The sequence below is a fragment of the Enhydra lutris genome, unplaced genomic scaffold (assembly GCF_002288905.1).
Source record: "Enhydra lutris kenyoni isolate GAN:26980312 unplaced genomic scaffold, ASM228890v2 scaffoldscaffold41, whole genome shotgun sequence".
NCBI classification, from domain to species: domain Eukaryota; kingdom Metazoa; phylum Chordata; class Mammalia; order Carnivora; family Mustelidae; genus Enhydra; species Enhydra lutris.
Window position 1 is genome coordinate 8261189 of NW_019154125.1, and position 25838 is coordinate 8287026.

The 25838-nt window shown below is 39.3% G+C and overlaps 1 pseudogene; it reads left to right on the forward strand.

Moving 5' to 3' along the window:
- The first annotated feature begins 23636 nt into the window (after positions 1-23636).
- On the forward strand, positions 23637-24301 carry LOC111155397 (annotated as a pseudogene).
- Positions 24302-25838: the final 1537 nt, after the last annotated feature.

Consider the following 25838-nt stretch of genomic DNA (forward strand, 5'->3'; position numbering starts at 1 on the left):
TCCCATAAATTTTTTTTTCAAAGAAATGGAACAAATAATCCTAAAATTTATATGGAACCAGAAAAGACCTCGAATAACCAGAGGAATGTTGAAAAAGAAAGCCAAAGTTGGTGGCATCATAATTCCAGACTTCAAGCTCTATGACAAAGCTGTCATCATCAAGACAGCATGGTACTGGCACAAAAACAGACACATAGATCAACAGAACAGAATAGAAAGTCCAGAAACAGACCCTCAACTCTGTGGTCAACTAATCTTCGACAAAGCAGGAAAGAAAGTCCAATGTAAAAAAGACAGTCTCTTCAACAAATGGTGTTGGGAAAATTGGACATGCAGAAGAATGAAACTGGACCATTTCCTCACACCACATACAAAAACAGACTCAAAATGGGTGAAAGACCTCAATGTGAGAGAGGAATCCATCAAAATCCTTGAGGAGAACATAGGCAGCAACCTCTTCGACCTCAGCCACAGCAACTTCTTCCTAGAAACATCGCCAATGGCAATGGAAGCAAGGGCAAAAATGAACTATAGGGACTTCATCAAGATCAAAAGCTTTTGCACAGCAAAGGAAACAGTTAACAAAACCAAAAGACAACTGACAGAATGGGAGAAGATATTTGCAAATGACATATCAGATAAAGGGCTTGTATCCAAAATCTATAAAGAACTTAACAAACTCAACAACCAAAGAACAAATAATCCAATCAAGAAATGAGCAGAAGACATGAACACACATTTCTGCAAAGAAGACATCCAGATGGCCAACAGACACATGAAAAAGTGCTCCACATCACTCGGCATCAGGGAAATACAAATCAAAACCACAATGGGATACCACCTCACAGCAGTCAGAATGGCTAAAATTAACAAGTCAGGAAATGACAGGTGCTGCCAAGGATGCAGAGAAAGGGGAACCCTCCTACACTGTTGGTGGGAATGCAAGCTATTGCAGCCACTCTGGAAAACAGCATGGAGGTTCCTCAAAAAGTTGAAAATAGAGCTACCCTATGACCCAGCAACTGCACTACTGGATATTTACCCTAAAGATACAAATGTAGTGACCCAAAAGGTCAAGTGCACCCAAATGTTTATAGCAGCAATGTCCACAATAATCAAACTATGGAAAGAACCTAGATGTCCATCAACAGATGAATGGATAAAGAAGAGGTGGTATACACACACACACATACACACACACACACACACACACACAAACACGAACAATGGAACTCTTGCCATGTGTGATGATGTGGATGGAACTAGAGGGTATTATGCTTAGCGAAATAAGTCAGTCAGAGAAAGACAACTGTCATATGATCTCCCTGATATGAGGAAGTTGAGAGGCAATGTGAGGGGCTCGGGGTGGGGGGTGGGGGAGGAAAGGAATAAATGAAACAAGATGGGATTGGGAGGGAGACAAACCATAAGAGACTCTTAATCTCACAAAACAAACTGAGGGTTGCTGGGGGGAGGGGAGTAGGGAGAGGGTGGTTGGGTTGTGGACATTGGGGAGGGTATGTGCTATAGTGAGTACTATGAAGTGGGTAAACCTGGCAATTCACAGACCTGTACCCCTGGGGCTAATAATACATTATATGTCAATAAAAAAATTTTAAAAAGTTATTTGAGAAAATAGAAGAAAGAGCCCTTCCCAACATATTTTATTAGGCCAGCATAACTCAGGTACTAAAAATGGACAACACTGCAATAAAAATTTAAAATATCAATATCATTGATGAGGAAAGATGGAAAATATTAATCAAAATAGAATCCAACAACCTGCAAAAACAAAAATACGTCAAAATCAAGTTGGATTCATCTTTTAAAAAAGCAAGGTTAATTTCATATTTAAATATAATATGACATTATATACAAGAATAAAGAGAAAAATCACATATCAGTAGATGCAGAAAAAAAACATTTGTTAAAATTTAATGTTCACTCATGATAAAATCCCTTAGCAAACTAGGAAAAGAAGGGAGTTTCCTTAACTCATATCTTCAGAAATATAACTTTTAAATAGTACAAGTAGCATACACAATAGTGACATATTAACTGCTTTCTCTCTGAGACCAGGAGGAACACAAGTATTTATTCTGCCTATCTTAAAAACATTGTATCAGAGGCTGTAACCAGTGCAGTAAAGCAAATAACTAACAAACTTAATTTTTAAAAAAATTTATTTATTTGAGAGAGAGAGAGAGAAAGGGAGAGTGAGAGGGAGAAGCTGACTCCCTGGTGAGCAGAGAGCCCAACTTGGGGCTCGATCTCAGGACTCTGAGACCATGATCCAAGCTGAAGGTAGATGTTTAACCAACTGAGCCACTCAGGCACCCTTCTAACTAATTTAATGAAATAAAGGTATAGTGACGAAAATGAAGAAATAACAATTATTTATTCACAGATTATATGATTATGTCCATGAAAGTTAAAAAGAATCTAAAGATAAATGATTGGAAGTGCGCCTGGGTGGCTCAGTGGGTTAATCCTCTGCCTTCAGCTCAGGTCATGATCTCAGGGTACTGGGATGGAGCCCCGCATCGGGCTCTCTGCTCGGCGGGGAGCTTTCTTCTCCCTCTCTTTCTCTGCCTACTTGTGATCTCTCTCTCTTTCTCAAATAAATAAATAAAATCTTTAGGAAAAAAATCATTGGAATTAATAGATAAATTAATAAGTTTCTGGATATAAGTTCAGTATTCAAAAATTAATTGCATTTCTGCATAATGGCAATACATGATAAAATAAATATTTAAAAGATTCAATTTGCAGTAATATAGAATATCAAATACTTCAGACAAACTAACAAAATATGTACAACATCTTTATGTAGAATTTTATTATTGAGAAAAAGGAAAGAATACCTAATTTTTACAGTATTCTACTTATGTATAAGACTCAATATTTAAAAATGTCAATTTTTACCAAAATGATCTATGAGTAAAAGCAATTCCAATCATAATAACAATGGTGTGTGTGTGTGTGTGTGTGTGTGTTGTAACTTGATAAGCTGGTTCTAAACTTTATGTAGAAATGTATGGGGCCAAGAATAGTCTCATAGCTGAAGGAGAGCAAAATAGAAGGACTTTTCCTACTAGAAACCAAGAATTACTGAAAAACCACAGTAGTTAGGATTGTGTGGCATCAGATCAGAGAGAGACTAATAGATCAGTGGAACAGAATACAGAGCCTCTACCAATACTTCTACCAATCAAAGAAACTCACACATAACATAGACATTTGATTATGATCAGGAAGGATGCACAGTGCCTGATAGGCTTCTGAACATTCTAGAGACCGCAAACACCACACCTGGGAAAACTGTTCCAACTCATACACAGGGACCACAGGGCCTGCCAACTCTGAGTGGAGCCAGAAAACAAAAGGCTTTGGAGCAGGTCCAGACCATAGGACACACAGCCATGCCACCTGGGTCATATGACCTAGTCAACTTGACCTGCTATAGCAAAGTTGTCAGAGAAGGAAAAAGATGCTATGTGGCATTATGGCAATCCTCAATGAGAGAATCAGCACACAGATGCCTTGAATGTTAGAGGAATGTATTACAGAATAATCATAGACCTTTCTATAAATAGCTCCAAGTATGCTACTGGATCCTGGTTGAGACAGAACTTGATCTTGGACAGCAATTGGCTGTATTCCCAGAAGCTGAAGAAGCAGGTAGCCCAGACCCCGTGTCATCAATCACTGCTACATCATTACCTCTTCCTTTGCTTACATCTGCTGCCCTATATAGGATCCCTTATGATGGAGAAAGGAAGGGCTTAAGCCTAGCTCATGGATGTATTGGGTCTAACTACCGATGCTATGTAAAACTAGATGGTGGCTGTATTGGCCTGTACCCAGAGATTACATTGAAAGGCTTTGGTGAAAGAACACCCAAGGCAGGATATCCAACAAGGCATCTGGTTCTCTGCTTTGTGTGGACACAGTAGCTGGCTTTTCTATACATGTTATATAGATTATAGTTATAGGTTATGATATACATATGGACCCATGAGCAGTGGCAAATTTCAGAAAAAAAGATTGGAAGATGGCAACTAGTTTTGCTTTCTTTATACCAGTACACTCTTTTAAACTTTTTCTTTAATTATTTCATTACAGAGTTAACACAACTGAAAACTCTCTCCTACCTAAAATCATTTCTATTGAAAAAAAAAAAAAGATTTCAAGTTGTGTTCATAAGAATAATCTCAGATTACTGTCAAATTTGTTTTGAACCTGATTACTATAATTGTGACAAATAAGTATTGGTAAACCAAACTAATTTACATTTACCGCCTCATTGCATCAGATATTCATGGAGCTTTACAAATTTCCTGTGTTTGATAGCAAATAATGCATGTAATAAAAGTAGACTTTTTTTTAATCCCCCAAAGTCCTCTGGCTCATCTGTGTGGAGGCAGAGGATATCTCATTTATCTCTGAAACAAGGTAGCCTCATCAAAAGCCCTTGGGCAATCATAGACTGCATGTCCTCAGATGGCTTTGTAAGCAGTGTGTCAGAAAATTTACTTACAAAACAGGAGCATTAAACTTTAGCTTATTATATAGCTTTAAGAAGCTCAACTTTAAAACAATTTTCTGTTCTTTAAAACAACATGTAGTGTTTCACATTTTTATAATAAACTACCACCTGTACTTGGATCTTTTGATTCATGAATACTAATGTCTGATATTTAATGCTTGTCTCAAGAACTTTTCTTGGTCTAGACCTGCACTGTCAAACATGGAACCCACTAGCAACATGTGACCTTGGAGCACCAGAAATGTAATTCACTGGACGAAATAGCAAGTCGATTTCAGTGACAAAGTAGAACAAATGCATAAAATACTTTGTCAATAATATTTATTTCAATTACATGTGAATTGACACTGTTATTTATTTATTTGAGAGAGAGAGAGAGATAACAAAAGAAAGTACAAGCAGGGGATGGGGGAGAGGGAAAAGCAGATTCCCCACTGAGTAGGGAGCCCAATGCAGGACTTGATCCCAGGACCCTGGGGCCATGACCCGAGCCAAAGTCAGATGCTTAACCAAGTGAGCCACCCAGGGGCCCCGACACAATTTTTGATGTATTGGGTTAACTTAATCAGTATAAGCTCCTATGATTACTATGAATTTAGTGTAATATGCAAAATATTTGCACATACAGTCTTTAAGTTGTAATACTGTTGTGTATTTCATTAAATGTCCTACCGTTATTAAGTATTCAAGTCTAATTTTTATACCAGTTTTGTTTGTGTCTTTACCCTTTGATCTACATGCTAGCCCCACCACTGTGTTAAGTGAGATGGGAAGACTGAGCAGAGGTCTGTGAATAGATTAACAACAGTGACAGCAAAAAGCAAAGTACGTACCTCTAACTCAACCCTAGTAAAATAGAGAAACCTCAGTACTGCTCAGGCACCTATTCCAGAGAACTAGGACTCACCTTTTCCCTTCTCCACTCTCTAGCCAGCATTCCTACAATTCTGACTCTTAAATAACTCTCAAATCTGTTTCTGCATCCTCACGTAAATTGCTACTATCTTGGCAAAACCCCTTGTAATCTTTCCTGGAATTATTGCAGTGTCCGTGGCTTGGGTCCCAAATTCCAATCCCCCTTGTCCTACTACTTATTTTTCAAATGTGGACCAACTGTTTTTTTTTTCCTAAAATGCAAATTTGTTCAACTCCTTTATTAAAAAGTCCAGTAAACATCCTGACTTCCCACATGATAAAGTATACACTGCTTAAAAAGCATTAAAGTTTTCCCTTCTGCCACTCCCTTACTATCCCCTCCACTGTCAGCCATGTGGGACTGATCTCCATTCCCCTAACCTGCTGTGTCTGCCTACCCCTTTCAACCTGTGCTCACAGATGTATTTGCCTGGGATGTCATCCCTGATCTGAATACTTTCCACCTGGCCAACTTCTACCATTCTGAAGGTATTATGGACTGAGTAGTGATACCACCAGCCCCATTCATATATGAACCCCTAACTCCCAAAGTAACTGTATTTGGAGATGAGCTTTTAGGAAGTAATGAGGTCATAAAGGTGGGGCCCTGACCCCATAGGATTAATGTCTTTATAAGAAGAGACACCAGAGTGCTCTTTCTCTCTCCATTGTGTGAGAACACAGTGAGAACGTGGCCGTTGGAAAGCCAGGAACCAACTTTACTGGCATTCTGATATGAAACTCCCAGCCTCCAGAACTGGGAGAAATGAAATGACTATTGTTGAAGCCATTGGGTTATGCAGCCTGAGCTGACTGATACAGCAGGCTCTGCTCAAACCTCAGAGCCTGGAGAGCATGCTCCAGTATCCAAGGCTAAGTAGCTCTCGATGACATGGAATCCATGAACACATTCATCACGGCTCATCATTTCATTTTTCTATACTACTTTTGTGAACTCCTCAAAGGTAAAGGAAGTCTTTTATTCATCTTTGTTTCAAAATCCCCAGTCTGTCATTTGTTTATTTTAATGTGGAGAGAGGTATGGAACAGAGATATTTGTTGGTTGATCATTTAGGAGTATTTTGTTAAAATCTTTCAAGGCAGCTAAAGAACACTTTGGGAAATACATTTCATGAAGAACTCTCATAAGTAACTTCCAGCTTGAAGCCATCTGGGCAGAGGGAGTAACAGGGATCCTGAGCCAGCCAGCTGGCATAGTTGGGAGGTTGTTCCCTGCTTCTTAGGAAGGGTACTAGCCACCAACCACACTTAGTTAATGCTCATGACAGGTGGAGTTATCCCAGTGAGGCAGCTGTGTGAAAGGGATTTGCTCCTTTGTTCTGTGACCTCAGAAGCAAAAGATTAATGACAAGGGACTAACAAAGAATCTTCAGTCATTAAAACACCGTAATCCAGTCCCTCAGAGAAACACAAGATTGGGTCTTTCCGATGATCCCGTTTCTATACACACATCTAATGAAACAAAACTTACTCAGTTTTCATACTTCCCCTTGCAAAAATGATGGGGCTGAGTGGTGTCAGACTTTTCTCATGCTTGACTAAGGCTGTATCATGTATTTCTCCCTTCAGATGACGTTTGTGAACTGAGTCAAGTTTTTGCTATTTCGTGAGAGCCTGGGCAGTAGAGACATGAGATTTTCTGTGTTCTTGAACCTTTGCTTCTATCTTCTTTGACTTTATCACATATCTTTCTTTTTCCATCTGTGGCTTACTTATTTGCTAGTTTCCCAGACATGCAGTATTAAATGAATTGTACAAATGAGACTTGGCAGATTCGGGGAGATTTCCGGAGTAGAGGGAACCCTTTGAGGGTTTACTGCTAAGTTACCTGCTATTGGGCTAAAAAGGCAGATTGCCCATGAGATCATACAGGCTTGTGCACAGACAGTCCTGGGTTAGAATTCTGACTACCATTTGTTTGTTATGTGATCTTTGATAAGTTGCTTGACCTCTCTGAGCCTCAGAATCTGGAAACTGAAAACAATGGGGCTCATCTTGTAGTGTTGCAAAGACGAGAGACAGTAGGCACACAGTGTTTGGTGAATGTGGGCCCTCGGGAGATGGGAACTCTTATTAGTGATGTCACTTATTAGCTCATGCCCTTGGAAGGCATTTACCTCTGGTGGCAAGGAAGAATTAAAATGACTGAGGCATATGGGCAATCTGGGACACAAAAAAACCCCAAGGAACCATTATTTTCATCTAGAGGAGTATCTAAATCCTTCATGATTTCCTTTTTTAATATCTCTAGGAATGGAAACTCTTAATACTTCGCAAGGAATTTTCTTCTAGTGTTTCATCATCATAATGGTTAAGAAGTTCCTCCTCATATGCAGCAGAAATTGGCAAGCTCATTTGCTCGGATTCAGACCCCAAGGGATAAGGAGAACAGCTGTTGAGGTTCTCAATCCAGAAAATCTTCACCATATCGAATCATCACTCCTTTCCTGTTTCCCCCTGAGTATGAATAGCCAAGGACCTCAAACAGTTCCTGGTAGTCACTGGTCCCCATTGCTTTCTCATTTTTGATCCTTTCATATGAGGAGGGTTTACTTAATTCACATCTGGTTAAACATTTGTCTCTGTGCTCTTGGCAGAGTTGAATGATAACAGATTGTAAGGGAAGAATGTCTTCTCAAGGCTGCAGGAAAAGACAACTTATTTTGACGGTACACTAGCAAATCCCCTCTTTTATTAGAAAAGAGTTTCCTGTCATAATCAGGGGCTTTATGAAGGATTGTAGTATCTTCTGTGATGAATCATGATAAAACAACATGGTGGCTGAGAACGTGTGTTCTGGAATTGTACAGACTTAGGTAGGAACCCCTGTTACTCCTCTTGCTATGTATGTGACCTTGTATGAATTACATAACCTCCCCAAGGCTCTGTTTTCTCCTCTCTAGAAAGAGAAAACTAACCTCCTGCGTTCCCGAGGTGATCCCCTCATTATCAATACATCACCCCCTCTCGGATCCAGGCTCACCTTCTACAGATGCTCCACCTTAGGGGTCAGCATTCTTTTAAACATCTCTCCTTCACAGTGAGCTGGATGGTGGACTTTCTTAGGGCCACGACCTTCAGGGACACAACAGGTGGAAGGGGGCTCCCTGCTGCACAGTGGGTCCCAGCATGAGGGGGGAGAATCTGGTGGAGCTCTGCCCCCGGCCTCTTGCCTAGACCCTCCATCCAGCTGGCTGATCCCATGCTCTCTCAACACTCTAACCAGAGTCCTGAGGTCTCCTGCTCATGCTGACCCACAACTCGCTCTGCAGGCCAGGTGCGGCTGGCCAGCCTATGCCTGTGGCTTCCCTCTGAGCCAGTGCTCTCTCTGCTGATCACCAGCACTCTGTGTGTACCCCAGAGGGCTATTTTTTGCTTCCCTAGTGACAGAGGCCCAGCTCTAGCTGGAACAAACTAGCAAACACCCCCGCTATCTGAGGAGCTGAGCTACTTCAACAATGAAGTCTGGGAAGACTTCCCAGCCTTGGGAAGGGGCCCTTTCAAGTCTGTCTTCTCTTTGGTTTCTCTCCTTCAGCCCTGGGTATAATACAGAGTGTCTTTGGGTCTTATAGTTACTCTTTTATCAGAATTTAATTATTATTTAAGTTAAACTTCTCTTGTTTAACTTACAATGTGGTCCCTCTCTGCTAATTGGACCCAGACTGATGGCACAGGAAACTGTCCCTCTCACATCTCTAGATGTGGGAGGTGTCATTAACATATGGTCCCATTGCTGTGCTCTGTTACACGACAGCGTCCTCACCAAGGCCACGTTTCCCACTGCCAATGACTAAGTGAGGCACAGACAGGAAGCCATATTTGTTCTTGGTTGATGTGGGCTCCTTGAATGGGGAACCTTGGCTCAGCGACTCTCCATAGACTTCCTTAAAAAGTGTGCTGTATTCTAAGACTTTTCCTACCCAACCTGCCCTCCCTCCCATTCTTTTCCAGCTTGGCCTGCATCTTGACCTACCCAGGTCCTTTCCCATTCCCCTCAAATCTGTTTTCCCCTTAGATCTCTTACAGATCTAATTCCACCTCACTGTCTGCTCCTTGAAAGGCCAAAATAAACACAGTGACCATAGGGGTTAAATGAACTCATGGAGGTAAAGTGTGTAGTAGTGCTTGGAGATGTGTGTTGACCATGAGGCTGCCGAGGATGACAACAGTTAGCCGAAGTGTCAGAGCTCCTGCCTGTTGCTGTATCAATGCAGAGTAATATCTTGGTTTTCTCTGCTGAAGGGGCGATAATTATTGTTCTCCTCACCATTGTTCAGGTACACAGATGTGCCGTGTGACGACCTCTTTGATGGGTGGTATTTCTAAAACTTTCCAGTCATCCCCTTTCTTTAGAACATTGTTTTTCTGAGCAATAAACACAGTGCTAGCAAAAACCCTGTTTAGCAATTTGGAATACTGTGTAAGGATCTCCGTGTTTATGAACATTTTATTCCAACAAATTGAAGAAAAATGCAGTAATGTGGTAAGACCTCAGCTTTTCATGTTGTTGGCCACTCTTTTCATCTCAGAAGCTTTTTGTAATTGTTGTTCCTCTGACTGAAACTTTGAAGAAGCAGCAGAAACTGATAGCAGGGTCTGATCATTTTAGGCTCCCGTGGTCCTAATCTGGCATCCCTGGGTGCTTAGGGATTAGTTTCTCTGTTTTTTTTGTTTGTTTGTTTGTTTGTTTGTTTGTTTGTTTTTTTAAAGATTTTATTTATTTATTTGACAGAGAGAGATCAGAAGTAGACAGAGAGGCAGGCAGAGAGAGAGAGAGAGAGAGGGAAGCAGGCTCCCTGCCGAGCAGAGAGCCCGATGCGGGACTCGATCCCAGGACCCTGAGATCATGACCTGAGCCGAAGGCAGCGGCTTAACCCACTGAGCCACCCAGGCGCCCTGTTTGTTTGTTTTTTGACAGATAAGAAAAACAATATTGGCTGTCCACAGTGTTTTTGAAATTGACTAAAGTAATTACTTGTTTTCCTGGTTGTAATTCAGAGGTAACAAGAATGAATCTTTCTTCATCTCTGGAAACAGTACCCTGATCTGCTCATCCTTTATGCAGATGATGGAGTGTTTGTCCTACCTTATGGAAGGCAAAATAGTCAACAAGACATCTGGGACAGTTGGCCTTATTCTGTTTAATGTGACTTTGATACATGACACTGGTTTGTCATCCCCAAGACTTCCCCGCCTGTGGCTCTAAAACACTCTTCAAGGACCAGGCCGCTGAAGGATGTGCAGTCACTTCCCCTGCCTAATTCCAAAATGATTCGTTAGATTTCCAACTGCACAATATTTGGCATCTGGTGCTTTGGTGGCCCGCGTGGGTGTGATGTGTAGTGTGTTATGAGTAACTGGTGCCAGTTTTTGACTAAGGTACTGACTGCTAGAGATTTTACTGTAAGTGAACAAGGAATAATTTCATAAGGTTTGGTTCTCCAGGGAGCCCAATGGGGTGCATTTGGGACTTTCCAAATTAATTCAAAGTCAGAGCCAGAGAATGTGGCTAAACATTTTGGCTCATTGAATCACAGCCTGTAGGTGCTGTGACTAGTAATATATATTCTGTAACCCCGATTCAAAGAGCAACAATTTAACCCCAGGAAGATAACCTGCATGGAATGTGCTGTGGTACTTTATGGTAATTTATTCTTTCAGTTATATTCTTGTTGCAGCAGAAGAGATAATTTTGGTAATCGGGAATATTTCTAGACTTGTATGCTCAGCCACACACACCATTAACATAAATACTTCTTTTCACTCAGACCCTGGAAATAGTAGCTGTGATTAATATGCTCATCCATATGCTTTTTCATACCCTTTAAAAGCAAAAGATGATTTTAAAGAATTAAACATGGATTGGAATTCAGTTTGTAATCGCACTAACAAATGGCATTTTAAAGGATATAGCGGATAAACATTGTGCTAAACAGAAATGGCAGCTAAGAAATTGATTTCTTATGACAGAGAGAAGCTTTTTGCCTCCTCATTTTCAATGGAATGGAAAGAGGATTCTAAAATATGCGATATAATCAGGCTCTTTCTTGTCTTTGGCTGAGAGCCAAAACTATAGTTTTACACTGTCATGCTTGGTTCTGTCAGTTCCCTGCTTTGCCCTTCCTCCCCCTGCCCCTGCCTCACTCACAGTGATTCTCTTGTCTCCTGGCAGGAGCATGCTGGAGTTTGCAGGGACCACCCCCCTCCCCGGAGCCCCTATACCTTTACCGATGCTTCCAAGTCACTAAGAGAGCTGGGGCTCTCTTGGAAATTTAAACTATCCTCACTCAGCTACTCCCAACGGGAACTCAGTGGGTCGAGGAGAGGCTCAGAAATTCTCAAAGTGCCTCTTGAAAACCCATGAATGGATTCATGCTGACTCCTGTTCAAATGGGTGAACCACATTTGAAAAAATGAATTAAAAGAGTCAATCAGCAATACATTTCTGAATGTATTCCTTCATGCTCCAGTAAGCCTTGTGTGCCAGTCTGATGTAAGTTGACTCATCTATACAATGCCCACTTCTGGGAAATTGTTTTCTATGAAGGGCAGTCAGTCTTGGAAAGGTTCAAATTCAAGGAGAAAAATGAATAATAAACTACAGATAAGGCATTGGTTTAGAAGAGATATTATTTCTGTCATATTCTGACATGACAGTGGCAGCTGATTTAGGACAACAAAGAGAGGGAGAAGACAAGCCAGAATCTCACATGATCCAGTTTGAGCTGTGCACGTTCCACTCTGGTGTGCGAATGAGAGAGCCATCCCAGAGTCTGCCGAGAGGCCTTGACTAACCTCTGCTCTCTGGTCTCGATCAGCTCATTGTCCCCTGTGGTCCTCATGTTATGACAGTCAGCAAATTTGTCATACTTGTCCAACCTCCGTTGCACCTGGCAGACTATAAGCCTCATGAAGGCAGGGCTCTGGTTTGCTTATTCCTGGGTCCTCATAGCTAATGTGTCTGTGCCTATGAGTGCTCAGTCCATGCTGAATAAATGATATTAATACTGGGAGCAGAGACCAGTGGGCAGTGACCAGTGGAGAGGAAAATGGAAGGTCAGAGTAGAAGCAGGGCATGAGTCCCAGGCCAGGAGCACGGGAGGCAGGAGAGGGTAGGAGCAAGCCATCACAGTCATTGGGAAAGGGCTGCCCAAAGCATGGCCAGGAGACCCCAGCCTGGGGATAACTGGGACTGGAGACCAGGCCAGGGCCAGGACCCAGCTGATGGCAACAAGATGATCCAAGATAAGCCAAGTTAACGGGTAGGATTCAAAGAGGCCCAGTAGAGAGAGAACAAAGGATGTGGAGCCAAGATCCAGGCTCAGCTTGATGCTCTGCCTATAATAAAAACATGTACCTGGATCATGGGATGTTGGGGTGTTAATTATCAACAGGTGGCAGGAGTGATGACCTTGTGATCCCATTTTTTGGGTCCCAGTCCTGGCTCTGTCACTTAACAGTTACAAGCAGGTCAGTTAACCATGCTTCGTCTCACACTGCTCCATGGAAAAATGGTTAGAATACAGATCTTACCAAATAAAATAATAGTTTATGCCTATTATCAAGGCTATGTGAACATTAGTAAGGAAAATTACATTATAAGAATATACTTTAAAGTATTCACCCCAGGGGGCACCTGGGTGGCTCAGTCCTTGAGTGTTCCACTCGGTTTCAGCTCAGGTCATGACCCCAAGGTCATGGGATTGAGCCCTGCTATGGGCTCGTGCTCAGTGGGGAGTCTGCTTGAGATTCCTTTTTCTCCCTCTGCCTCTGCCCCTCCCCCTTCTCTCTCTCTCTCTCTCTCTAATAAGTAAATATTTTAAATAAGTAAGTAATTTACCATGAGTCAACTCAATCATTCTCTTGAAGCCCCAAATGGGTCAGATATCAGTTTTCGTTGGGTCCTCTTGGAAAAACTGCATTGACTCTTCTGTACCTTCTCTCTTACCTTCAAGTGCAGGAATAGATCTTGGAAAGTATCCCCAGAGCCTGAAGGGGTAGAGAAGCAAGACTGAGGGAGGTGTCCATCTCAAGACCATATCCCCAAGGATTGGTGGAGAAGAGCCAGGGCACCCTGGGCAGGAGAGCCACCCTGCCCCTCCCCCAACCTCCCTGTCCCTCCCACCTCTGCTGTTCTTCCAAAAAGGAGGGGTGTGTGTGTGTGTGTGTGTGTGTGCGCGCGCGCGTGCATGTGTGTGTGTGTGTGTGTGTGTGTGTGTGTGTGTGTGTGTAGACACCAGACTCCCCCAGGGGTTAGGATTCATTGGCCCATTATTTGTTAACTCACTTATTCCACAAATATTTGTGAACCCTTGCTACATGCTCCACTGTTTGGTAAGCCCTGGGGAGACAGTTGAAAACCATCAGTTGGGCCTCAGCTTCAATCAGCAGGCAGACCCCAGATAGAACCTCACTCTCCAGTTGGTGGACTGCTACCTTCTCTTGAGGGACTCATGCCGATTTGTGCTTATTTGTGGTTCTGATGAACTTGAATTCATCATCTCACGTTATTTCACAGAAGGCTTTCCTTCTCTTACGTATTTATATACCCCCTACCCTCCCTTTCCTTTCCAGTTTGTGCCCGGTTGCTTAAGGAAAATCTCTCCTTTCCATAACCTTAACTAAAGCTATAAACACACATGTATGGGTAATTATCCCTCTATATCAAAGAAGAGGAAATCCATATAAAATTAGGAAGGAAAAAACTTTGTAATAGAACAGATTTTCATAATTTTTGCGCTAATCTGTTTCATTATTTCTGGTTAATTTCTTTCTATCACAAGAAACTGCCTTTAAGGTCATTGTTAACTATTTCAAATACAAATTTACTTGTTTAGGCTTCGTACTATTTTTGTTGTGGTTTCATTTAAAATACATAATATTTTGGCAACTCTAGGACTGCTCACGAGTTTTAGGGGTTCCTCTGAGGCTCCAAGCAGCATCATTTACTACTCTCGTTGAATAGAAAAATGTGTTTTAAATTTGAGAGGCACGCCAGTGGCAAGCAGGAGTTTTAGCTCATTAGAGAATAAATTGTAAAATTGATTTGAAAATGTATGGATATAAATCTATATAAATCTATAAAATACTGGCACTTCCATGCTGTTTTAAAACAGATCTCTCTTTTATATATTAACTCTTCTGTTTTCACATTCTGTGGGCGCCATCGTCCTAACAGCTGGGGCAACAATAGTCAGCTCAGGACCTGCATAAGACCCTAGAATAGAAGTTAAAAAAAAAAAAAAAAAAATCTCAGAATGCACTCTGCCAAAGAATGTCGCTAAAACCCTCCAAACAAAACAGCTGGCAGTGGGCTAGACTTTCTGAATTGATCCTGGATCCAACAAACCGAGGGGACACAGTTGTTGTTTAGCTTTTTTGTGTGTGTTCAGATATTTACGTATTCTATGGGTTTTGGAGAGTGTACGTTTTAAAATTTCTGAGTCTCGTATTGTACATCATGTATATTTTTTATGGAACAAGGCATTAAAGCAGGAGGGGCTTTGAAACCAGGAAAGCTTATCTTCTGAAATTTTTGCCATTCCCTCTTTCCAGATGGATCCCTAAGTATTTGCCAGGAACAAGGCCTTTATTCACAACTTAGGATACAAATACATAGGGAACCATAACAATTGTTCACACTAAAACTATTTTCTGCAGTTACTAACGGAAAAAACAGAAAGGCTAGGAAAACAGATATTCATCAAAATAGCAGATTTTTTTTCTTTGTGAGCTGTAATTAGTCCCCATGCCAATTTCTATTCTCTGAATTGTATACTAGTTGATAGGCATTTTAAATTTTTTTTTTTTTGGTGAGAGAAAAATGAATGTATTAAACTCATAGGCATACCCTGACCAGATTGCCAATTAGTTTCTCTGGAATACATCAGTAAATAACACAGTCTTTCTGAAAGAGGAGGTCCATTTTCTTAGAAACATTGATTTGGAAACATTAATTTCCACACTTCTCGCACCTTTGTATATTTTGGTATATGTTAGGCCTTGCAATGTCACTAGAGAAGAATAACCAGACCTTCTTTGAATACCATACACATACACTGCATGTTAATAGCTGTCATTGCAGGGTAAAACAAGAATTATTTCATTGCAGCAACCCCCTCCTACACACACCATTCCCCCTTTTTTCATGCCAGTAAAGTGGAATTTATAATTAATATGGAAATTTGATTCCATTTTAAAATAAAAACCATCAAGCATTTCCTATGTGCTAGACACTATCATAGGCGAGTAAGAAATAAACATAGTAGAATTCCTGCCTCAGGAGCCCGTGGAAGAGTCCTGTAACCAATGGGAGCCTTCTGTCCTCCCTGAAGGGGACAGTGGCACCTACCACCTTTAGCTCACGGACACAGTACGGGGCTTTAGGCCCAGTGCTGCCAGATGTTCTGATTTTGTTTCCCAAGAAACATAAAAAATGGGGTTTTAAAGTACAGCTATTGATTTCAAATATTGATTTTCAAAAAAGTTTAAAACCCTCTGCAGGACAACAATCCATATCTGTCTGAGAGATTAGGCTCACATCTGCTTTAAAAAATATTTAACTTTATAAAATAGTTAATACATGTGCTTAGCTAAAATCCAAAAGGAACAAAGAGTTATAGAGTGAAAAGGAGTCTCCCTCCCAATCCCTTCCCCGTCTTACGGCCTTCCCAGAGGCATTCCCACACCAGTGTCCCCCAGATCTCCCAGCTGTCTTCAGGCTGCATACATCTCTAAGCCTAGGCACACAGTCTTTCTGTGCACACCAATGGTGATACTGTATCCACACTCTTCACACTTCGCTTTTCTCACTAACCGCACTGTACATTATCACAATCGCTCCAAGCCAACTTATACAAAATTGCATTCTGTATCATTGTCTATCATCCGGAGGCATCCTATCATCTAACCGGTGCCTTGCTGACAGTGGTGTTGCCTGTCTTTGCAACTGCAAACCATGTTTCAAGGACTCATCTTTTTGCATATAATGTTATGCGAGTGAGTATATCTGCAACCTGCATTCTTAAATTCCTTCCAGCAGAAATTCTCAACCTGCCTGTATAGAGGAATCTCCCAGGGAACTTAAAACTGCAAGTGGGTAGGTCCCTCCACAAAGATTCAGATTATTCCCTGGCCATCAGGAATTTTTTAAGGGCCCAGGTGATGCTAAAGTGCAATCTGTGTTGAGAAGACTGCCTTCCAGAGTAGCCCAGGTCATGCATCCCCCAAAAGGACAAGTGCTTCCCTGCCAGCAAGAGCCTACAGAGCTCCCATGTGTACCTTTTGTCCACCCGAGCAGTAAAAATCCGTGTGTCATGGTAGTTCTAATTGTTTTTTTAAAAAAATTCTACAAGAGCAGTTGAACAGGGACGCCTGGGTGGCTCAGTTGGTTAAGCATCTGCCTTCAGCTCAGGTCATTATCCCAGGGTCTTGGGATCGAGTTCTATTTCCAGTTCCTTGCTCAGTGGTGAGTCTGCTTCTCCCTCTGACTGCTGCTCCCCCTGCTTGTGTGCTTGCGCTCTCTCGCTCTCTCTCTCTCTCTCTGACAAATAAGTAAATAAACAAATATATCTTTTTAAAAAAGAGCAGTTGAACACATTCTCATATTCGTATTAGCTTTTTTAGTGAACTGTATGAAAACACATTTTGCCCATTAATGATCATATTGTTGGTTATTCTTCTTACATATTACAGAAATTAGTTCCTTCCAGAATAACTTTTTTAAAAAAATTATTTCCTAACTTGTCATTGTCTTGACTTGGCTTATGGCATTTTTCTCTGTGAGGAATATTTTCATGTCACCAAATTTATCAAAAAAATATTGGCTTTTGAGTTTTGCATCACACTGAGAAAAATCCTCTTCATTCTGAGATTATGTTTTCAAAAAGAATATTTTATGGCTTCCTCCAGAATGTTAATGGTTTTATTTTTGACATTTGAAACTTTTATTCATCAGAATTCTGCACTTATTTTGGCATAAGTATGTGGTATGGCTCCAGCTTTGTTATTTTTTCCAGACGCTCAGATACCATAGAGGGAATAATCAATTCCCCCCAACACTTGAATCAAATTGTTGTTTTTATCATTTACTAAATCACCTTATGTATTTGAGTCTAATCCAGGACTTTTATTCCATTTCTCTGATCAATCTACCTGTGCACTAGAACCATACTATGTTCTGTTAGATTATAGATTTGTAATATGTTATAATAAATGATGCCTTATTATTCTTACTCTTCAAAAATGCTCTCATTTTCTTATTTACTATTTTTCATTATTAACTTTAGAACCAGCTTTTCTAGTTCCACAATAATCCAGTTGTATTTTTACAAAGCATTTTGTGTAATTCATTTAATTTTGGGGGAATGGAGCACACATGATCTATGTCTTCCTAACTTCGACCCTCATTTCTGTTTTCTCCCTTATTCTGAAAATTCCAGCTCTAATTAGTAGACTTGAAGTTCCACAAACCAATCATGTTTACCTCTAAATCTTTCAATTAGTTGAAAGAATTGAAGGCAAGATCATGAAACACCTTCCCCTTTCCAGGCTTGCTACTGCCTGCTCTGGCTCTTCTTAGCTTGGACGCCATATCTTTTATCTTCTCAGAAGACTTTGCTGTTCTCCACGGACCAATTAACGCAAGGTATTGCAAATGTCTGTTTCCTGGTGTAAGGGAGGAGGGTCCCAATGTATGAAATGTTAGACTCAGGTGTGCAAAAATATCATAATTTTTTTTTCTGTAACTGACCTCATCTTACTTTAAAACTTCCATACAAGCTGTGAATGGAGAGGAAAACACGTTTAAGCTTGCTAGCTAATGTGCCACTTTTAATTTTAGAAAGTTTTGAGAGTATTTAATCAATGCAAAGCTCAAACTTCCTTCAGGGTTGTCTCTCAAGGTTCTTCCCTCATGGTCTTTTCCCCTGAGAGCATCTGAGTGGAGGAAGGGTTTATAGTGATCACAGAAGAGCTCTTGGCACAGAATGCTGCTCCTTCTGGGCATCCTGCAGTGGTGTCCACTGCAGTGTGGCCAGTGCCTTCTGCTAGTTTTGAACTTTGTGCCGGTGTGCCCTGCTGGCCATGACTCACAGACCCTCGGGTTGTGACGGTTCCTACACTCTGCAGCCTTCCCACCTAACCCAACACCTTTCCTGTGACTTCTGCTCCTCCTGTCTAGGATGGGCTTTTTATTGAGCCTACTGAGCCTGAGCCTACCTTTTTGCTCTGCCTGTTGGCCACAACACTCGGCTGAGGACAGGGACTGTCTCTTAAAATTTCACTCGGGGGATGCTAGGGCTGGCTCTGGGTGTCTCTGGATTCCCTTGAAACATCCAGGCTCCTTCACTCTGTGACCTTGGTCAGGTTAGTTCATTTCTATGCCTCTCTTTCCTCAGCTGTAAAACAGGGATGAAAATAGTACCTAAGTCATCATGCCATTCTGAAAAGCAAATACATGCACTCAATAAATACTTGCTATTTTGAAAATTATACTACTCTGCTTCCGCCTTGAAGATTACAGAACCTCACTTCCCAAGTGTTTATTGATTGATTTGGTATCTTTTTTTTTTAAGATTTTATTTATTTATTTGACACACAAAGAGAGAAATCACAAGTAGGCAGATAGGCTTCCTGCTGAGCAGAAAGCCAGATGCGGGACTCGATTTCAGGACCTTGAGATCATGACCTAAGCCGAAGGCAGAGGCTTAACCCACTGAGCCATCCAGGTGCCCTCATTGATTTGGTATCTTGACTGATTTCTTACAGCAAGTGAATAAGGTAGTTTTTTAATTCCTCCCATTATATTTAGATTAAAAAGTACATTTTTTTGTACTAGAGACTTTTCACCTAGGTACAAAATTACTTAAAAAATAAACTTATGCAAAGGTGCCTGGTGGCTTAGTGTGTTAATGGCCCAAGGCCTGGTTTTGGCTCAGGTCATGATTTCAGGGTAGTGAGATGGATCCTGCTTAAGATTCTCTCTTTCCCTCTTCTCTGCCTCTTGCCCCCAACTCCTGCACATATGCCCCTATGTGCTCTCTCTCTCTCTCTCAAAACAAACAAACAAACAAACAAACTTATGCAGAGTCCTCCACTTATGAATCTGATAGACTAAGACCCTACTGGACAATTCCCTCCCTTGCAGAAAACCACCATGGAAGCAGGTCATAGGAAAAGAGACCTGATAGTGTTAAACGGCAAACTGAAGCCCAGACTAATGGGGAGTGTGCATGTGTTTCCAGGAAGGTGGATCTATCTGGTCAAGTTTCCATTTCCATGGCTTTTAGTAGTCATGGGGATAAGTATGGTCTGCCTGGCTCACACAGCAGTGGCAGGGGTACTTTTCCTGAGAAACCATAGTGAAGCCAGGAAACTGAATGCAAGTAGGTGTAAGGAAAGGAAAGAGGTTAGAGGAGGGAATCCCCAGTGTCTGTCCAACAGTGTTTCTGAGTGTCCCCAGAAACATGCATGCATGAAAAAGACTCAAAACAGCTCAGCGAAAGACAAAAGATCTGAACTGAAACAGAACTGCTGTCCAAGCAACCATCTGCACTTCAAGACAGCCAAGAAAACTCCCTCCTAAAACAAAGAAAATAACACTATCAGAGAAAAAGTAGGTATCCAGGATCTGTTAACCCTCACAGGGTCTAAGATGCACTCAAAATTTTCCAATGTACAAAGATCCCCCCAATGAAACACATTCGTAAGGAAAAGACAATGAATTGTGCCTGACCTGGAGATGAACAAGTTGCTGAAATGAACAGATAAAGATATTAAAGCAGCTATTATAACAACAGTCAATGAAGTAAGACAGAACGTGTTTTCAGTAATTGAGAATCTCAGCAGAAAAATGAGACGTCTCCGCAGAGAAATAAAAACAATAAAGTCAGAAGCAAATGGAAGCTAAAGACCTGAAAATTAGAATTATGAAAAAAATTCCCTGAACAAACTTAATAGTCAAAGAGATGGCAGAGGAAATAGTAAATGAACTCAAAGACAGAGCAATAGAAATGACCTAAAATGAAAAATAAGAAAAACCAGATTTTGAAAAATAAACAATATCTTGTTAATTGGACAAAATAATCAAACATAATAAAAATCAAAAATAATAAAAAATCAAACATAATAAAATAACAAAAATAATCAAACACACAGGAATGCCTGTATGAGAAGGAGAAGAGAGAGAAAATGGGACAGGAAAAAAAAATGAGGACATAATCGCTGAATACTTACTAAATTTGTTGAAAGATAAAAATGTTTAGGTACAACATGCTATACAAACAACAACCACAGTGAACAAAGAAAATCCAAGGTTAAGTCACACCATGGCACATTGTTAAAAGCCAAAGATAAGGAACAAATCTTGAACACTGACACATTGCATATAGAGAAACAGTGATGGTTAAATAGGTACCTTCTCATCAGAAATCCTTGAATACAGAAAAGAATAGAATAACCTTCTGAAAATGCTGAAAGAAAAACAACTGTCAAACTAGAATTCTGTATTTATTGAAAATATCATTTAAGAATGAAGGCAACTGCCCAAAGCAGTGGTATATTCTCTTAGATTTCTCTGCAAAAACTTGCACCTGGGGCCAGAGCCAGATATTGTTTCAGGGATAATGGTGAGGTGTTCTGGAACATTCTTGATGCTTTTCAATTCAATTGGACATTCTGCTTATTGGGATTGGCATGGGTGAAGGATCAAATACAGCATTATCTTTAAAAAAGGGGCCATATATATAGATATAGGAAAAGATAAAAGAATGCAACAGATCTGCAATCAGAGACCTCATAGTGATAGCAATGGGAAATCACATGAAAGATTCATCAGTGGAGGAGGATGCATAACTGGATCAATAAGCAAAAGGAAAACGTCATTGCATGCTGAAATTCTCAGTGCAGGGTAAGCGGATTGAAAGTAAAAAGAAACGTTCAGATAAGATATGCTCTACTTAGGACATCCTCACTGTCTGTCTTGTGATTTTTTTCTTTTTCTATTTGAGATGTAATATATAATATATAAATATGAAGTCTAAGAAAATGGCACTTCTCTGACCAGCACAGTGGGCACAAGAAGAGATAAATATTTGATGTTGAAGTATGAGGATAGAATCTTCATTTGGAGGAGGGGTGGGGAGGAGAGGGGAAAAAAAAACTTATCATATAGGAAGAAAACATATACAAAGCACAATGTCACTTCAATTAAGCATTCTACCTCATTAAGAAGTTTAAAAAGTCTTTAAAGGCAAGACTTAAGATATCTACTTAATCTGTATTCTTTACACACAGTATTTTTCAAAAATGAGACCAAAGAAAAGACATTTTCAAATAAAATAAAATTAAGATAATTTGTCACCAGAAGACTTGCATTACAAAAAAGCTAAAGGACATTCTTTAGGTTAAAAGAAAATGACAGCAGATGGAAACTTGAATCCTCAGGAAAAAAAGAAGAGCACTGGAAATAATGACTATCTGGATGATACAAAAGACTGTTTGGGTCCCCCTTTACTTCCAGTTTCTTTGCAAACAACTGAACTGTGTAAAGAAAAATATAATCTTTTTTGTAAGGCTTATAACATACATAGTTTAACACAGATAACAACTATTATTGTAGTAGTAATATTTTTCTAGTAAGTGGACAATGAAAATTTAAGAGTGCTTATTATAATTCTTAGTGGAAATACTGGAAAAGCTGCAAAGAAACACAGCAAAAGAGCAGAAATATTAAACTGGAATTATGAAAATATTCAAACAATCTAAAAAGCAGAAAAAGAGAAATAAGAGAACAAAAAAGCAGGCTAGACAAATAGATGCTTAAATAATAGACCCAACTAAGCTATATTAATAATTATAATAAATGTTAATGGATTCAACATTCCAAAAGTTTGTCAGAATGGGTTATAAAACAAACAAAAACCAAACATTTTCTACCAGGATTCCATTTTAATATAAAGATGCAGAGATGGAAAAAGGATATGCAATGCAAACAAAAAGCATAAGGGTGCTTAAAGGTCTTCATTAATATCAAATAAAATAGATTTTAACAATATTGTGTTGCAAGAGATAAAGGCACTTAATGAAGATAAAAGGTCAATTCATCAGAAATATATAACAATTATAAATGTGTGTGCACCCAAAACATGCAGCAAATTTGATGAAATTGAGAGAAGAAGCAGTCAATTCTACATCAGTTGGAGAATTAAACAGCTTTCTCTTAGAGATTGATAAAATTAGATGAAGTCATCAGAGATGTAGAATATCCAAACAAGGTTATCAATCACTTTGATTTAAATGATACTTATGGAATACTACTCCACACTGGCAGAATAAATATTTCACCTTCTTTGGAAATGCAGCTAGAGTTCACTAAGATTCACTAAGATTTTCTGACCCACAAAATAAGCCCTAGCGAATTTAAATAGATTTAAATCATATCTAGTAGGTTCGCTGAGCACAGTAGAATTAAATTAGAAATATTAAAATAAGGCAACTAGGAAAACCCAAAATATCCTGAAAATTAAATGACACACTTCTAATGAACTGGATCAAAGAAAAATATCACAAGAGAAGTTAAGAAACACATAGAGCTAAAGTAGAACATAAAGGAAAAAAAACTGATAGCATTAAATGCCTATATTAGGAAGAAAAAGTCCCAAATAAATGATCAAAGTAACTTCTACCATAAGGGGAATGAATTTAACCCAGAACAAGCTAAAAAGAAGGAAATAATAAAGGTAAGCACTGGTATCAATAAAATAGAAAACAGAAAAATAGTAGCTAAAACTCTTCAAACTAAAAGCTAATGTTTGGAAAGACTAATGTAACAAATAAACCTCTAGCTGGATTCATTAGGGAAAAAGAAAGCAGACAAATTAGCAATAGTAGGAATAAAAGCAAGGGAACCACTGCAGAACCTCTAGCTATTAAAAAAATAAGAAGGAAATTTTATGGACTTCATGCCAATGAATTAGACAACCTAGATGAAATGGATAAACTCCTTGAAAGACACAAATGACAAAAACCAGCACAAGAAGAGAGAGCAAACATGAGTACTGTTATCTCAATTTAAAAATTGACTTTATAATTAAAAAACAATTTCACAAATATCTTTTCTCCTTGGCACACCACTGAAGATCCTGGGGTTGTCATGGGCCATCTCCCTACCTCATGTTAACAGAACTGTAAGAACAAGCCATATCCAAACTTTTGTTTCTGCAGAGATGTCCCTGATGCCAAGATCTTCATCTTTGACCTAGGGTGGAAGACAGCAAAAGTGGATGAGTGCCCATATGTGGTCATATGGTGTCAGATAAATATGAGCAGCTCTCCTCTAAACTTGCAGGCTGCAAGTATTTGTGCCAATAAGTACGTGGTGAAAAGCTGTAGAAAAGATGTTTTTCACATTCACCTCTTCCACGTCATCCATACCAACAAGATGTTGTTCTGTGCTGGGGTTGACGTGCTCTGAACAGGTATGCTATGTGGGGTGATTTTGAAAAGCCCCAAGGCACAGTGGCCAGATCCCACATCGACCTAGTCACCGTGTCCATCTGTACCAAGCTGCAGGACAAGAAGCGTGTAATTGGGGGTCTATATAGAGCGAAGTTCAAGTTCCCTGGACTTTTCAAGATCCAATTTTACTAAGTCTAATGTGGAGGAATTTGAAGACATCATGGTTGAAAAGTAGTTCATCCCAGATGGTTTGTGGGCCATCTACATGGCACCCCTAATTGTGGCCTCCTGGACAAATGGTGGGCTCTGCACTCACGAGAACCTCAGCACTGCCCCCTCCTTATTAATGCCCACCAATAAGTCCTAATTCCTGTTAAAAAACCTCCAACAATTTTACAAATAAAATCCAGCTAATTTCACAGTTGAATCCTAACAAATATTTAAGGAAGACATTATATCAATCCTATACAAACTCTTTCAGAAAAACAGAAGGAAACACTTCCTAATTCATTTTATGAAAGCAAGTTTTAACCTGATTCCAAAGCCAAAGATCTCAAAGGGTGAGAACTATAGACTAATATCTCTCAGGAACATAAATGCAGAAATGTTTGATCCGATATTAGGAGAAAATCAAATCCAGAAAAAAATATATGTGTATGTGTGTATGTGTATATATATATATATATATAGATATATATATATATATCTATATATATATATATATATATATATGGATGATACATCATGAACAAGTAGAATTTATCCTGGAAATGCAAGGCTTGTTCAATATTTAAACAATGTAAATCTACTATATTAATAGAATAAATATCAAAAATATAATTATTCCAATAGATATAGAAAAAGCATCTGATAAAATTTAACAGCAAAAACATGGACCAAACTAGAAATAGATATGAACTTCCTCAATATGACTAAGGGTATGCAAAAAAAAATCTACAACTAATATACTTAGTGATGAAAGACTTAATGTTTTCAAGATTAAAAACATAGCAAATATTTTGATTTTCAACACTACTATTTAACATTGCACTGGAGATCCTGGCCAGTGCAGTAAAATAAGAAAAAGTAAAAAAAAAAAGGCCTATAGATGAGAAAGGAAGCAGTAAAAATTTTCTTATTTGCAGAGGACAGGAATCTACAAAAAGGCTATTAGAACTAATAAGTGAATTTAGCAAGGTTGCAGGATACAAAGCCAATATATAAAAAGCAGTTGAAATTCTAGATATAACATCAATTAAAAATGAAATAATTAAAAAAAACCACTTCATTTCCAATAGCATCAAATGTATTTAGGAATATATTTAAAGAAAGACACACAGGGCCTTTATACAAAAACTAGAATTATTTGCATAGGGAAACTAAAATAGACCTTAATGGAAAGGTACACCAGGTTTATGGATTGGATTGGAAGGTTTGACATTGTTAAGGTAGTAATCTTCCCTAAGTAGACCTGTAGATTTGATGTAATTCCAATCAAAATCTTAACTGGCTGCTTTTGAAACAGAATGACAAGATAATTCTAAATTTATATGGAAAGGAAAGAGACCCAGAATAGCCAAAATAATTTCAGTAAAGAAGAAAAAGTGAACTTAAACATTACCTAATTTAAGTCTTACTATAAACGTACAGTGATCAAGATAGTATGTTCAAGTGTATGGCTAGACATACAAATAAATGGGACAGAATAGAAAATCCCAAAATAAACTTTTGTGGTCAATTAAAAAAAATGCCAGATTCAATGAGAAAAAGATAATTTTGTTTTTCAAAAAAATGTTGCTTGAACGCCTGGATCTCTGTTTGGGGAAAAAAGTAATCTTTGATCACTGAATCAAACTACACGCTCAAATTAACTCAGAATGTATCATCTAAATATAAG